The sequence below is a fragment of the Ranitomeya variabilis genome, chromosome 4 (genome assembly GCF_051348905.1).
Source record: "Ranitomeya variabilis isolate aRanVar5 chromosome 4, aRanVar5.hap1, whole genome shotgun sequence".
Taxonomy (NCBI): domain Eukaryota; kingdom Metazoa; phylum Chordata; class Amphibia; order Anura; family Dendrobatidae; genus Ranitomeya; species Ranitomeya variabilis.
Genome location: NC_135235.1, coordinates 97234970 through 97248790, shown reverse-complemented (window position 1 = coordinate 97248790; position 13821 = coordinate 97234970).

Below are 13821 nucleotides of genomic sequence, written 5' to 3'. Positions count from 1 at the left end.
CTGTCCCCATACAGTATCATGTTATCAGCAGCACAACTACAGTTTACACCGGCGATGTGCTGCTGAGAACAAGGATTTCTGTTCCCACATAAACAATCCTATCACTCGATGAATAGGCAGCATTTTGCTTGTTTAGTATAATACACCCCATAGTCTTCCATATATTATAATGTGCACCTCAGTCCTCCATATAGTATAATACACTCCTCAGTCCTCCTTATAGTATAATACACTCCTCAGTCCTCCATATAGTATAATACACTCCTCATAGTCCTCCACATAGTATAATACACTCTTCAGTCCTCCATATAGTATAATACACTCATCAGTCCTCCATATAGTATAATACACTCCTCAGAGTCCTCCATATAGTAAAATATACTGCTCAGTCCTCCATATAGTATTTTACACTCCTCATAGTGCTCCATATAGTATAATGCACCGCCATAGTCATCCATCCAAACACCAGAAATTAGAGCAAAAGACCACAAAATATGTATATCATAAAACAGTAAATTTTATTTTAGACATCAAATATGACATATAGAGGTAAGTATCAAACAAGTAATTAGAACAGAGCAAAAGATTAGGTAGAGAGTGCACCTCAAGTATTGGCACCCCAAGGACAAAAGTATGGAAATATAGCTATCTCATATAGTCCAAACAAGGATCAGATTAAAGTAAAGTGCCAGTGCATATAATTTTATCCATAGCCTGAATGGTCACATAAGTCTCAAAAGTAAGATCCCATCATAGAGATCATTATATCAATTAGCGGCCATATGGCTAATATGGTCTAAACAGTGAAAGAGACATGAGACCACCCGTAGATCTTACCCATATCTTTGTCCATAGGATGGGTACCTGACCTGTCTACCTAGTGTGAACACTTACCTATGGCTAATAATATGGTAAAGCCTGCATTTATAGGAAGGTCAGAACCAACTGTGTTTGGATGTAATTAAAATCACAGCATGGTGAACACATTTAGCTCAGCCATCTTATGTACATGTCTAATAAAACAACATTCATTACCAGAAAGGGTAGAGGAGATCCAGATGAATGTTGTTTTATTAGACATGTACATAAGATGGCTGAGCTAAATGTGTTGTATCCTTTTTACTGAATATATGTGGGTTTCTATAATGTTATTACATATACTTAGGCCTACCATATGGGTATGTCCTATTATATAGGATATTTTTTGTCTGCTATTATGTGCAGTCTAGCACTGGCCAATATTGAATAAAGTGTGTCATTCTTGTCTTTTTACATGATATTTAGCATTCATTGCCTGATATACAGGTCCTTCTCAAAAAATTAGCATATAGTGTTAAATTTCATTATTTACCATAATGTAATGATTACAATTAAACTTTCATATATTATAGATTCATTATCCACCAACTGAAATTTGTCAGGTCTTTTATTGTTTTAATACTGATGATTTTGGCCTACAACTCCTGATAACCCAAAAAACCTGTCTCAATAAATTAGCATATCAAGAAAAGGTTCTCTAAACGACCTATTACCCTAATCTTCTGAATCAACTAATTAACTCTAAACACATGCAAAAGATACCTGAGGCTTTTAAAAACTCCCTGCCTGGTTCATTACTCAAAACCCCCATCATGGGTAAGACTAGCGACCTGACAGATGTCAAGAAGGCCATCATTGACACCCTCAAGCAAGAGGGTAAGACCCAGAAAGAAATTTCTCAACAAATAGGCTGTTCCCAGAGTGCTGTATCAAGGCACCTCAATGGTAAGTCTGTTGGAAGGAAACAATGTGGCAGAAAACGCTGTACAACGAGAAGAGGTGACCGGACCCTGAGGAAGATTGTGGAGAAGGACCGATTCCAGACCTTGGGGAACCTGAGGAAGCAGTGGACTGAGTCTGGTGTGGAAACATCCAGAGCCACCGTGCACAGGCGTGTGCAGGAAATGGGCTACAGGTGCCGCATTCCCCAGGTAAAGCCACTTTTGAACCATAAACAGCGGCAGAAGCGCCTGACCTGGGCTACAGAGAAGCAGCACTGGACTGTTGCTAAGTGGTCCCAAGTACTTTTTTCTGATGAAAGCAAATTTTGCATGTCATTCGGAAATCAAGGTGCCAGAGTCTGGAGGAAGACTGGGGAGAAGGAAATGCCAAAATGCCTGAAGTCCAGTGTCAAGTACCCAGTCAGTGATGGTGTGGGGTGCCATGTCAGCTGCTGGTGTTGGTCCACTGTGTTTCATCAAGGGCAGGGTCAATGCAGCTAGCTATCAGGAGATTTTGGAGCACTTCATGCTTCCTGGCACCTGCTCACAGTGCCAAAACCACTGGTAAATGGTTTACTGACCATGGTATTACTGTGCTCAATTGGCCTGCCAACTCTCCTGACCTGAACCCCATAGAGAATCTGTGGGATATTGTGAAGAGAAAGTTGAGAGACGCAAGACCCAACACTCTGGATGAGCTTAAGGCCGCTATTGAAGCATCCTGGGCCTCCATAACATCTCAGCAGTGTCACAGGCTGATTGCCTCCATGCCACGCCGCATTGAAGCAGTCATTTCTGCCAAAGGATTCCCGACCAAGTATTGAGTGCATAACTGAACATTATTATTTGATGGTTTTTTTGTTTGTTATTAAAAAACACTTTTATTTGATTGGACGGGTGAAATATGCTAATTTATTGAGACAGGTTTTTTGGGTTATCAGGAGTTGTAGGCCAAAATCATCAGTATTAAAACAATAAAAGACCTGACAAATTTCAGTTGGTGGATAATGAATCTATAATATATGAAAGTTTAATTGTAATAATTACATTATGTTAAATAATGAAATTTAACACTATATGCTAATTTTTTGAGAAGGACCTGTATATATATATATATATATATATATATATATATATATATATATATATACTTGTATTTGTATTTTATGTCTTTACTAGCTGTTTCCAGCCAGCTAACGCTTGGCACGCAGATTGCTATCTAATTAACGCTGCTGGTGATTAACCTAAAGTAAATAATGACAACATTCAATAGCGCTTACGCAGGTGGTAAGTTAACTTAAAATGAAGTTAATAACAATAATAATCATTAAAAATCTGAATAATACTAATAACACATTTTATTCACAGTGTAAAATAAAAAACAAACTGGATTCAGTTAGATGTGCGTTTTTCATTCTTTCCAGCATCTAAACAAATTTCATAACGAAACATAAATTGGTGAGGGGTGGGATTATGTGTGGTAATGGGGTGGGGGGTGGGATTATGTGTGGTAATGGGGTGGGGCGTGGGATTATGTGTGGTAATGTGGTGAGGGGTGGGATTATGTGTGGTAATGGGGTGGGGGGTGGGATTATGTGTGGTGATGTGTTGTGGGGCGGGATTATGTGTGGTAATGTGGTGGGGGGCGGGAGTATGTGTGGTAATGTGGTGGGGGCAGGATTATGTGTGGTAATGTGGTGGGGGCGGGATTATGTGTGGTAATGTGGTGGGGGGCGGGATTGTGTGTGGTAATATGGTGGGGCAGGATTATGTGTGGTAATGGGGTGGGGGGCGGGATTGTGTGTGGTGATGTGGGGGGTGGATCTACTGTGCAGGGGGCGGGATTAGCGAGTAATCACGATGCCTCTTATATATATATATATATAGATTTTTCCAGGTTTGTCCATTTGTTTTTCTGTGCTTATGTGAGTCTCACTTGTTATCTATATGGGCTTTTTTATGACCTTGTTTGGTCTTGTTTTATCTCTTGTTATAAATAAATATATTTTTTATCATTATTTGCTCTGGTGTGGAGCCTTATTCTATTTGTAGGTGTATTTATATATCTTGGCTACCATATAGGATATATACAGTATATAGGTGTTTGTTTTTTTTTACAATATATATTTGGACTCATACACTTGTATGGGAAATTTTGAACTCAAAAACAGACATCTGCAGTTTTTCTTTTTTTGCAGATCACTCTGTGACTTGTGAACTTCTCCCTATGTAAGGCCTGTCCCACATGTCCAGATAACTCCGGTACCGGAAAAATCGGTACCGGAGTTATCCGTGTCCGTGTGTCCATGAGCTCACGTGGCACATCAGTGTGGCACATGTGCAGCAGCCATGTGCTGCCCGTGTGCCGACTGGGTACCACACGGACTGTGCAGGAGACAGCGCTACAGTAAGTGCTGTCCCCTGCTTTGGGTGCTGAAGCCGCCATTCATTTCTTCTCTCCAGCAGCGTTCGCTGGAGAGAAGAAATGAAAAATCATTGCATTTTGGGTTTTTTTGCGATAGAAATAAAGATCTTTGTTACAGTGATGAATATGCAGCTCCACCTCCCATAGGGGTGGAGCCGCATATTCAAGACTGTAATGGGCAGCACCACGTGACCGCTCATACAGGAGAAGCTGTGGCGCGGAGAGGACGCTTCGAGGGAGCCGGGTGAGTATTTTCTTTCCAGCGGTCAGGTGCACAGGGGGTGGGAGGGGGAAAAAACAAAATACAATGACTTTTCATTTCTTCTCTCCAGCGAACGCTGCTGGAGAGAAGAAATGAATGGCGGCTTCAGCACCCAAAGCAGGGGACAGCACTTACTGTAGCGCTGTCTCCTGCACGGCACACGGACTGCACATGGACAGCATCCGTGTGCGGTACGTGTTTTACACGGACCCATTGACTTTAATGGGTCCGTGTGATCCGTGCGCTCCCACGAACACTGACATGTCTCCGTGTTTTGCACGCGGACACACGGTCCACGAAAACACGCTGACATGTGCAGAGACACATTGATTTTAATGTGTCTACGTGAGTCAGTGTCTCCGGTACGCGAGAAAACTGTCACCACACGTACCGGAGCCACTGACGTGTGAAACCGGCCTAATAGGTACACGTTCTATCTGTGGAAAACACTGATAGGACATGTGCGTGAAACACAGACGTCTGAATGAGGCCTTACCAACATGTGGCAGCAACTATAGGACCTGATTGGTTGTTTTATTTGTGCATTATATTTCAGGGATTATATACATAAATGACAGCAGAAAGGCTATAGAGAAAGGTCTCACACACTTGCACAGCTGAGAATGGCAACAATGTAACGTTAGATGAAATAAACAATGTAACAGATCTCGTCCACACTGGTTCTCACACTGCTCAGGGTCATAACCAAACAATGTGATAAATGTCTACTTCACTCAACAACAGTCCTTGGAAGGTCATAAATGAGATTTCACTTAATTTAGTGACCGCTGGATAAACATTAGTATTGAGTATGAAGTAATTCTAGTTGTGGTACTCATTTAAAGAGGACCTGTCACAGCAACAAAAAACTGAGTTAAATACCTTGTAAAAGTCTATGAGCTCCCTAATTTTTCTATTATTCTTTTTTGTGCTGCATTGTTCAGTTGCAGAGATGCAGAGATATTCCCATTTGTTGCTTTGCTTTTTGGTTGCTGTAAGTGACATTTCTGCTTGTAGACCAACTAAATGTTTCTTCAGAGTATTCTCTAGTGGCATGCACTTTCCCCCTCCATCCCAGAGGCTGCCAATCTCAACTTGGCAGCTTTGGAGACTGTGCTGTGAGTGATAGCATCTGGAAGGTGGAGGTGAAAGAACACACCAGAGAGAAGGCTCTGAAGAAACACACAGTTGTACTGGAAAAAGAAATTTCACATACTGCACTCCAAAATGTGAATATCTCTGCAGTGGAGCTAAAAAGTGCAAAAAAAAAAGAAAAGAGCAGCAGAATCAGAGAAGTGCAATGATTTTTATAAAATATTTAACATTGAATGACAGGTCCTCTTTACACAGTAACTTTCCTTTCACAAACTTTTTGAAATGTCATGGAGACATGTTGGAAGTATTGGTTATTTGGTGTCTGGGTACTGAGATCCCACCATTAAAATGCTAAAATGAAAGGGCAATAGCACTGCTCTCTACAGAGAGTTAGAGGCCCCAATTCATCAAGACATGTGTGAACAATGCCAGCGTTGATGATGTTGCAGACATCCTAGAGGGCAAAACGCGCGTCGAGGTGCAGCTCAACGTGGTGCTGTGGTGAACATTTGTCCGCCCACACGGGTATCATGGCCTCAGGAACTATTCCATTCTATATAGCCATCTAAAAGTTTTCTAAAAACCATTTCTCATCTACTGGGCGATTTACCCCTATAGATGATGGTATTTTTTAGGATATAGACAGTGATAGGGTTCCTCTGCTAGCTGATTTTGTCTGTTTGTTATTTACTAAGGCAAGTCTCTCATCTATGGTTTATTATTTCTTCAAAGTTAATATGGATGGAGGACTATATAACTAGCTATTAAGCTCATCTTTTATACAGACTTTTTCTGTGTACCTATGTATTAAAATGCATATATATACTTCATTACATCTCCTGTGTATAGACCCCTAATCTATGGGTCTAAGAGGGCAAATTTCCCCATACAACTCTGCTGTTTCTGTCTTTGTATGTTTTTTCCAAGTCTCACGCAGATTAATATTGTACATATTTTTATATTAAATTAATAAAGTATTTTACTGTATAAATTAGTTATTTTGCTTCTTATGATCTTTCTAATAATCTCCATGATTCACACTACATGAGAGCATATATGTGCTCTACTTTATTTATTCTGGTGAGATTATTTTTATAGGTTTCAAGAGGCTCCAGGACAGAAATCTTACTTCACCCGGCAAGTGGAGTAAGATTTCTGCTGCAAGGGCTCATACGGACGAGTGCAATCTGATAAAAAATCAGATTGCATTCGGACCAATGTTATGAGTTACATCTCATCTGTGATTTTTTTTCTCAGCTGAAATCGGACTGAGAAAAAAATCAATGGATGCGAGAAAAAAATGCACATCACTCGCACCATATATATGTGTCTGTTTTGACAAATATTTCCTTTGAAAACGATGTGTAAATGACATAGAGGAATGCTATATGTAAGAGATCATGTTAAAATCGCATTGCAATCGGATAGCGATCACAATGCATTCAGATATAAATCAGATGCTAGTTGTGAAAATCGCATTGTACTCGCATGACACTCGCATGACACTCGCATAGCACTCGTCCGTTTTTTCTGTCCGGAAATCGGACGTTTTTTTTTCTCGCATATGGGTATGAGCCCTAAGGGTTCGCTCGCACTTGAGATTAAATCGGGCGAATGCAATCCGATTAAAATTCGGATTGCATTCGGACCAATGTTATTCTATCATTGTGTGTTCATCTGCGGTTTTCTTTCCTGCTCAGATTGGATCACGATCGGACTGGAAAAACTCACAGTATGCTGTAATTGTATTTGAAAATTAGATCGCACAGCACTCGGACCATGCCGTCCTATTTTTACACACCCATGTCCTTTGAAAAGCCGGCAATTCATCTGCTGCGTGCAGTAAAATCATAGCGTGACCCGACAAAATAGAATAGATTGAATAGATATATACACATAGAATAGATAGATATAAAGATGTCAGTCTCATATATAATTAGCACAGTACTTGTGTAGCTTACTCTACATGTATTTTTTTTTGCTAAACATATTATTTTCTGAAAAAAATATTGTGGGATTCCCCAACATTTTATTAACCAGCAGAGGGAAAGTGGACAGTTGGCGGCAGATGTTCATAGCCTGGGAAGGGGATAATACCCATAAGGGATGAGCAAACGTGCTCAGTGATGCTTGGATATCACTCGAGTATTTGGGTGCTCAGCACTCGGCGAGCATTATCCGATACTCAAATTTGAAGCTTGAATCCCAGCCCCAAATGATTGACACCTGTTACACAGCCAATAAACATGCGGGGATTGCCTGCCAGTCATTGTAATGACGTAGCCATCTTGGTAGTGGCATTACCACGACTGGCTGGCCATATGACATCATCAGGGGTTATAAAAGAACAGGTGCTACCACGCTCAGCAAACTGATGCCATTGCACAGCTCAGGGACACTTCTTAGATACCAGTGTAGATACAGGTGCTGATTCTGAACCATCATATTAACAGTCCTTCTAAAGGCTTGTTCTTTGCTGCTTGTATCAGATACATTCTGCATTTACCCTAGGAAGGGACAATTACAGGAGCAGGTAGTGTGGCAGAATACAGCCTCTAGGCAGGGCTTAGGTCATTGCAGTCATTTGCTAAATATATATCTGCTGTACGTGACCACTTTCTTTTTTTGGGGGTGAAACAATTGACTATACTGTATTGCCATCCACAGAGTATTATGTGCTTTATGTTAAATTTTGGTGGTATTTAACACTCCAAATAAGCGTTAACATTTTTTTTTTTACTGGATTCAATTAGTCATCCATAGACTATTACTTGCTTTGTGTTAAATTTTGGTGGTGTATAACATTCTAAATAAGCATTGAAAAGTTTTTCTGGACTCAATTAGTCATCCAAACAGTTTAACGTGCTCTGTGTAAAATTACAGTGGTTTAAATTTTTTTAAAACAATTTGGCCTAATACAGTTCACAAAATATTTTTGTTCCAAAAAATGACTACTGTCATACTGTATAAACAGCTTTGTGTGAAATTTTGTTGGTTTGAAATAAATAAGAAAAATTGGCCTGCTACATGTGTACAAATTTGGTTATTCAAAAATTGATTATTGTAATATATACTGTAGAATTTGGTTTGTGTGAAACTTAGTTGGTTTGAAATAAAAACAAAATTGCCCTGCATTACAGTTGTACAGATTTGGTCCCACACACTGGGAGAACATTGTGGAGGCTGGGGCCGAGTCCCACCCTGGCACGACACATACTGTATGCTACTGACGCTGAGAATTGTTGGCCCTACTTCTATCAGTGTTTTCTCCACTTCTTCCACCAGTTCCTGCACCCCTCCTGCTCATCCTCCATCTCTGATGTGATATCTCAGAGCACTTCATCTACATCAGCCGGAAGCTGGAAGCTCTGCAGCAAGCGGTAGCAGGCTCTGCTGAAGCTAATTTGTCTGGGAGACAAACCACGGCAAAGTTATTGAAAGGAATAACAGATCAGACAGATCTGTGGCTTTCGACACTGAACATACAACCAGACATGGTCGTGTGTGGTAATGTCTGTAACCTGCTGGTGGCTGTGAAGCTTGGCAAGCTCACACATGTACCATACTTTGCCAAGTACTCAACTTGGTACTTCAGCAGTTTCTGAAAACTTACCCAGATTCTCTACAACTTCTGATCAAGGTACTCCATGTCAGCGAACATTTCTGCACGTCAGCTACAGCTGCTGCCACTGTGTCAGTGCTGCTGCAGTGTATACAAGTGTTAGCTCACTTACTGGAGTGCCACGTCACCATGCACTGGAACGCCACACTGCACATGCTGATGTAAGATGCCCAAGCGAGGTAGTCGTGGGCAAGCTTCTGTTCTCACTTGCTTTGGCCTCCTACAGACAACTCGTGTCCTAGTCCCGGTGTGCTGCTATGTGTGAGGTTCATCACACTTACTTCAGTGCTGCAGGCCTCTTCTAATTCCAGGAATCCTTCTTCTGGAACCAGTGCAGCAATAATCCAGGAGACACGAGGATCATAAAAACAACCAAAGTTTTATTTGGTGAATGGTATTATTTACAGGCAGATATAGAGGATAAGGCCCAACAGGTTGTCATCTTTCCCATAAATACCTGACACAACTTCAGCCCTGGTTCTCAGTATAGGTAGAACATCTGTGGCACCCCAGGAGTTCGGGTACCACAGTAGTGCTGCCTTCCTCTCGGGGAGGGTAGTGCTATGCCTGGAGACAAGTGATATTCCCTTTGGCAAGTTATCACACACACAACACCTTCCAAATCCAGGCCAGGAGGGGGAGCGCAAAACCCTGTTTTAGGGCAGCTTCCCTGGGTAAAAATCCTGGTTTGGAGGAGGAGTCAGTTTAGTCTGTACAGAAAGTCTGTACAGGAACGAACACAGTGGAGATACAGGACTCCAGGAGGCAACGAGTAGGCCTCCAGGGAATCAGTGCACAGAATCCGGGTACCGGGAGCCCGAGGCTTTTGTGGAACTAGAAGACACAGAGCAGAACCAGAGGGCAGAGAATTACATGGACTTTGACCATGTTCACCTGTGGTACAGCAGCACCTTGGAGCCTGGAGACTCCGTGGAAAGACCCCAGTAAGCACGTCTCAAGCTGCCTACCATACAGGTACCTGTCCCAGGACATGGGAACGAATTAGGACTTTGCTGGGAACACTTAGTGGCAGCAGGGACCTCAGTTACAGCAAGCGCAGAGTGGAAGGCTTCTACCTGACCTGCCAAGGGGATTCTGCTTGTCTCTGGACTGCCTGGACTTCTAATTCACCTGTTGCCGGTGGACTGTCATCAGCAGTAAACCAGGTAAAGACTTACAACTTGTCTCCTCTCATTTATTCACCGGCTATACCATCCACGCCCTACACCATAGGACCCCTGGGGACCAAGCTTCACCTGTGGGAAGTGTAACATCTGTGCTGCCGCAACATCCCCCAGGGGACCCCCTTCAATGCAGCGTCAGTCCTACTACTGACTGAACTCCACAGGTGGTGTCACGACAAACTTTGAACATTTTCCCCTTTAACGTTGAGGCCCAGGCCACGGACCGGGTCGCAGCCACCGTGACATCCCCCTTGCTACCGGACCTGGTACCGAGTACCCCACTGCCCTGTGGGCGACTCACATCCTTTTTATTGTCTTCTCTAGCTCTAGGGGATCTTTTCCTTTTCTAGCAGTATATCTGGATTACATCTCATTCCGCCTCTTAGGGTTTGAGTCCAGTTGAGTGTGCTCCTGGGCCCCAACATCTATCTCGAGGTTCCCAGGCCGGCAAAAGGAGGGACTCGTGTGGAAGGGTTCTCTGGCAATCTGCTGCCCCGAGGTTCTGGGCTCACATTGTCCCTAGCAACCCCTGTCCTGAGCCTGTCACTTGTCACTGCTCAGCACTCACTTTCTGTCACTTTCTGTACTGTTATCCTTCAACTAACTCTATATGTTTTGTCTTACTGGGCAAACTTCACCTGTGTTCTCGGCAGTGACATCTTGTGACTATTAGTTATTACTGCAGACCACAGGGGAATTACAATTGTTATAACAGGGAAACATATCAGGAACAAAACATTATTCACATTCAACACCACAGTAGCATTGATATCTTCAGGGGGAACATGGTAGCTGGTCCATGTCCCTACATTTTCCCCTTCTTTAATGATGGTCATCCTCGACCACCCGGAAGACCTGCATGACACCAATGCATAAAACCAAACAAAACCAAACAAATTCTTTGCTTTTCCGGAAAGCAGATGTTTTCTTTCATGTTTTTCGGGTCAGCCTGACCCTGATCTCAATAGATTGGGACCCCGTAACCAAGTGTCCATGTCCATATTTGACAGAGGCCACAGGCCAACACAACAGCAGCCCATCCTGTCCAAGGTCACAGTCCTCAAGGTTACTGACCTGACTGATACATCGGGTCGTCCATTCACCACTACCCTAAGGCTATGTGCACATGTAGAATGGTCCTCTGCGGATTTTTCAGCAGCGGATTTGATAAATCTGCAGGGCAAAAATGCTGCGTTTTTGCTGCAGATTTATTGCGGATTTACCATGGTTTTTCTGCGGATTTCACTGCGGTTTTACAACTGCGGTTTTCTATAGGAGCAGCTGTAAAACCACTGTGGAATCCGCAGAAAGAAGTGACATGCTGCGGAATGTAAACCGCTGCGTTTCCGCGCGTTTTTTCCGCAGCATGTGCACAGCATTTTTTGTTTCCCATAGGTTTACATTGTAATGTAAAGTCATGGGAAACTGCTGCGTACCCGCAGCTGCGGAAACGCTGCGGATCCGCAGCGTTTTCCGCATCGTGTGCACATACCCTAAACATTGTTTCTTACGACCAGGACACAGTCCATGGGAGGCACAGTCCATTGTTCCCCACCAGCTCATGGAATGGTGACACAGTTCATATAGAACAAAGTCCATAGGGCCTTTGGGACAAAGTCCCCAGCTGGTAGATCAAGGTACCCAGCGAAGGGTGTAGAACCGGAATTATGCTACTGCGCAGGCATGGCTGGTGCCATTTTGATAAAGATTTTTTTTTCTGAAGAAATTTATATCACTAAATAAAATAATTAAATGGATTATTAGATCCGATCATGATACAGCGCAGTCGCTGGCGCCTGCATGATGAATGTAATTTTTTTATTTTTTTCATAACAATAAGATATACAGTATGTAAACTAGGGGGCAGGTCACCTTTCATAAGCCATGCAGATGAATATGTAAGGAGAGCACCGTATAAAGATCCCCCACAGTCTGACGTGGAGCACAAGAATCTCATTAACCGAAAACTTTGAATAAAGATTAAGCAGCAACCATGAGACGGATTTCATCAACCCAGGAATCATTTCAATCAGTATAACGGCATCAACATGACACTGTCTGTAGGTTACTCAGCACAATCTTGCTGACAGGTTCCCTTTAAATCATTTTTATTAAATTCTTTTTAAATTTTGCATTATAAACAAGTCATTATATGGGAAAAATGTTTCTTAACAATTTTTTTCCTGTAAACTCCAAGTTCTCTACGATACCATTGCTCTCAGCAGCGATCTGGGAGACACAGATTTTCCAGGGGTCTTTCTTTGCTGTTCTCCTTCCATTCAGCACTTTTCCCATCCATTTCAACATTTTCACTGACCCCCAGACCTCTTTGTAGAGTCTGCAGGGAAAATGCTCGGATTTCCCACTGGCTCCCGTTATACTTGTTACTTGAAACAAGCATTGGAGCATTAGGAATTGCTCGGTTCGAGTAGCGAGCATCCAAGCATGTTAGTGCTCGCTCATCCTTATAACTAATATATAATAAATGAGTATTACATGTTTTCCTCCTGCATTTATTAAAATAAAAATAAAGTATATAACCCCTTTAATTACACAGTGATTCTCCACCAGTTTGCAAAATCTCTGGGTGCCAAAAACAAGTTTCACTGATGGAAAACACTGAACTTCAAACACTATACCTCTTTAATGCTTGATTCTTAACCTGATCATAGGCCTCGGCTGGCTTTTGGCCAGAATGTAGTTGCCATATTAAAAATATGTGCCCCCTGTTTAATTTAAAGGGAATCTGTCAGCAGGTATTGCAATGTAAACGGAGGACAGCAAGAGATAGGGGCTAAATCACAGAATGTAATGATGTGTCATATGTCAGGCTGTGTGCTGTTGTTTACTTAAATTGAAGCTCTAATCACCTTGTGATTAACGTTGTTATGACTACCTCGCTTGCTTGCAAGTCTGACTCCGCCCCTTCTGTGATAAGCATCTCACTGTCTATAGACAGTCTACACTGAAAGCCTGGTGTGGGAGGGGTTAGTTGTGGGTGGGGTTAGCTTTCTCAGCTCTGCTGCATTGCTAAATCTAAAACCTCTGATTGTGTGAGAATGACTGCACCCAGTAATGTAAGTGATACATAGTTGAATTTTTGTTTTACGGTCTCTTTGCCTACTTCAGGCTGCTCTCAGATGAGGTGGCAAAAACCTGCTGACAGATTCCCTTTAAACTTACAAATCAATAAATAAATAACATTGTGACCAGTGAGGACAGATTATGCTGCTTCCCCGTTTCTGTAATAGATTTATCATAATTTGCTTTGTCTGAGTCTCCTAAACTTACACTATGTACCTTGTTGTTGGACTGGATGACTCTGCTAAACATTCACCATGCCTTGCTAAACCACTAAGTATTTTATTAATGTGCACCTGTGAATTCTGTCTGGTGATTCAGGACCTGCAGATCTACATGACGTTCACTTGTCAGAACAGCGTGCAGCTTTCATTGGTAAGACGTCTGCCCAC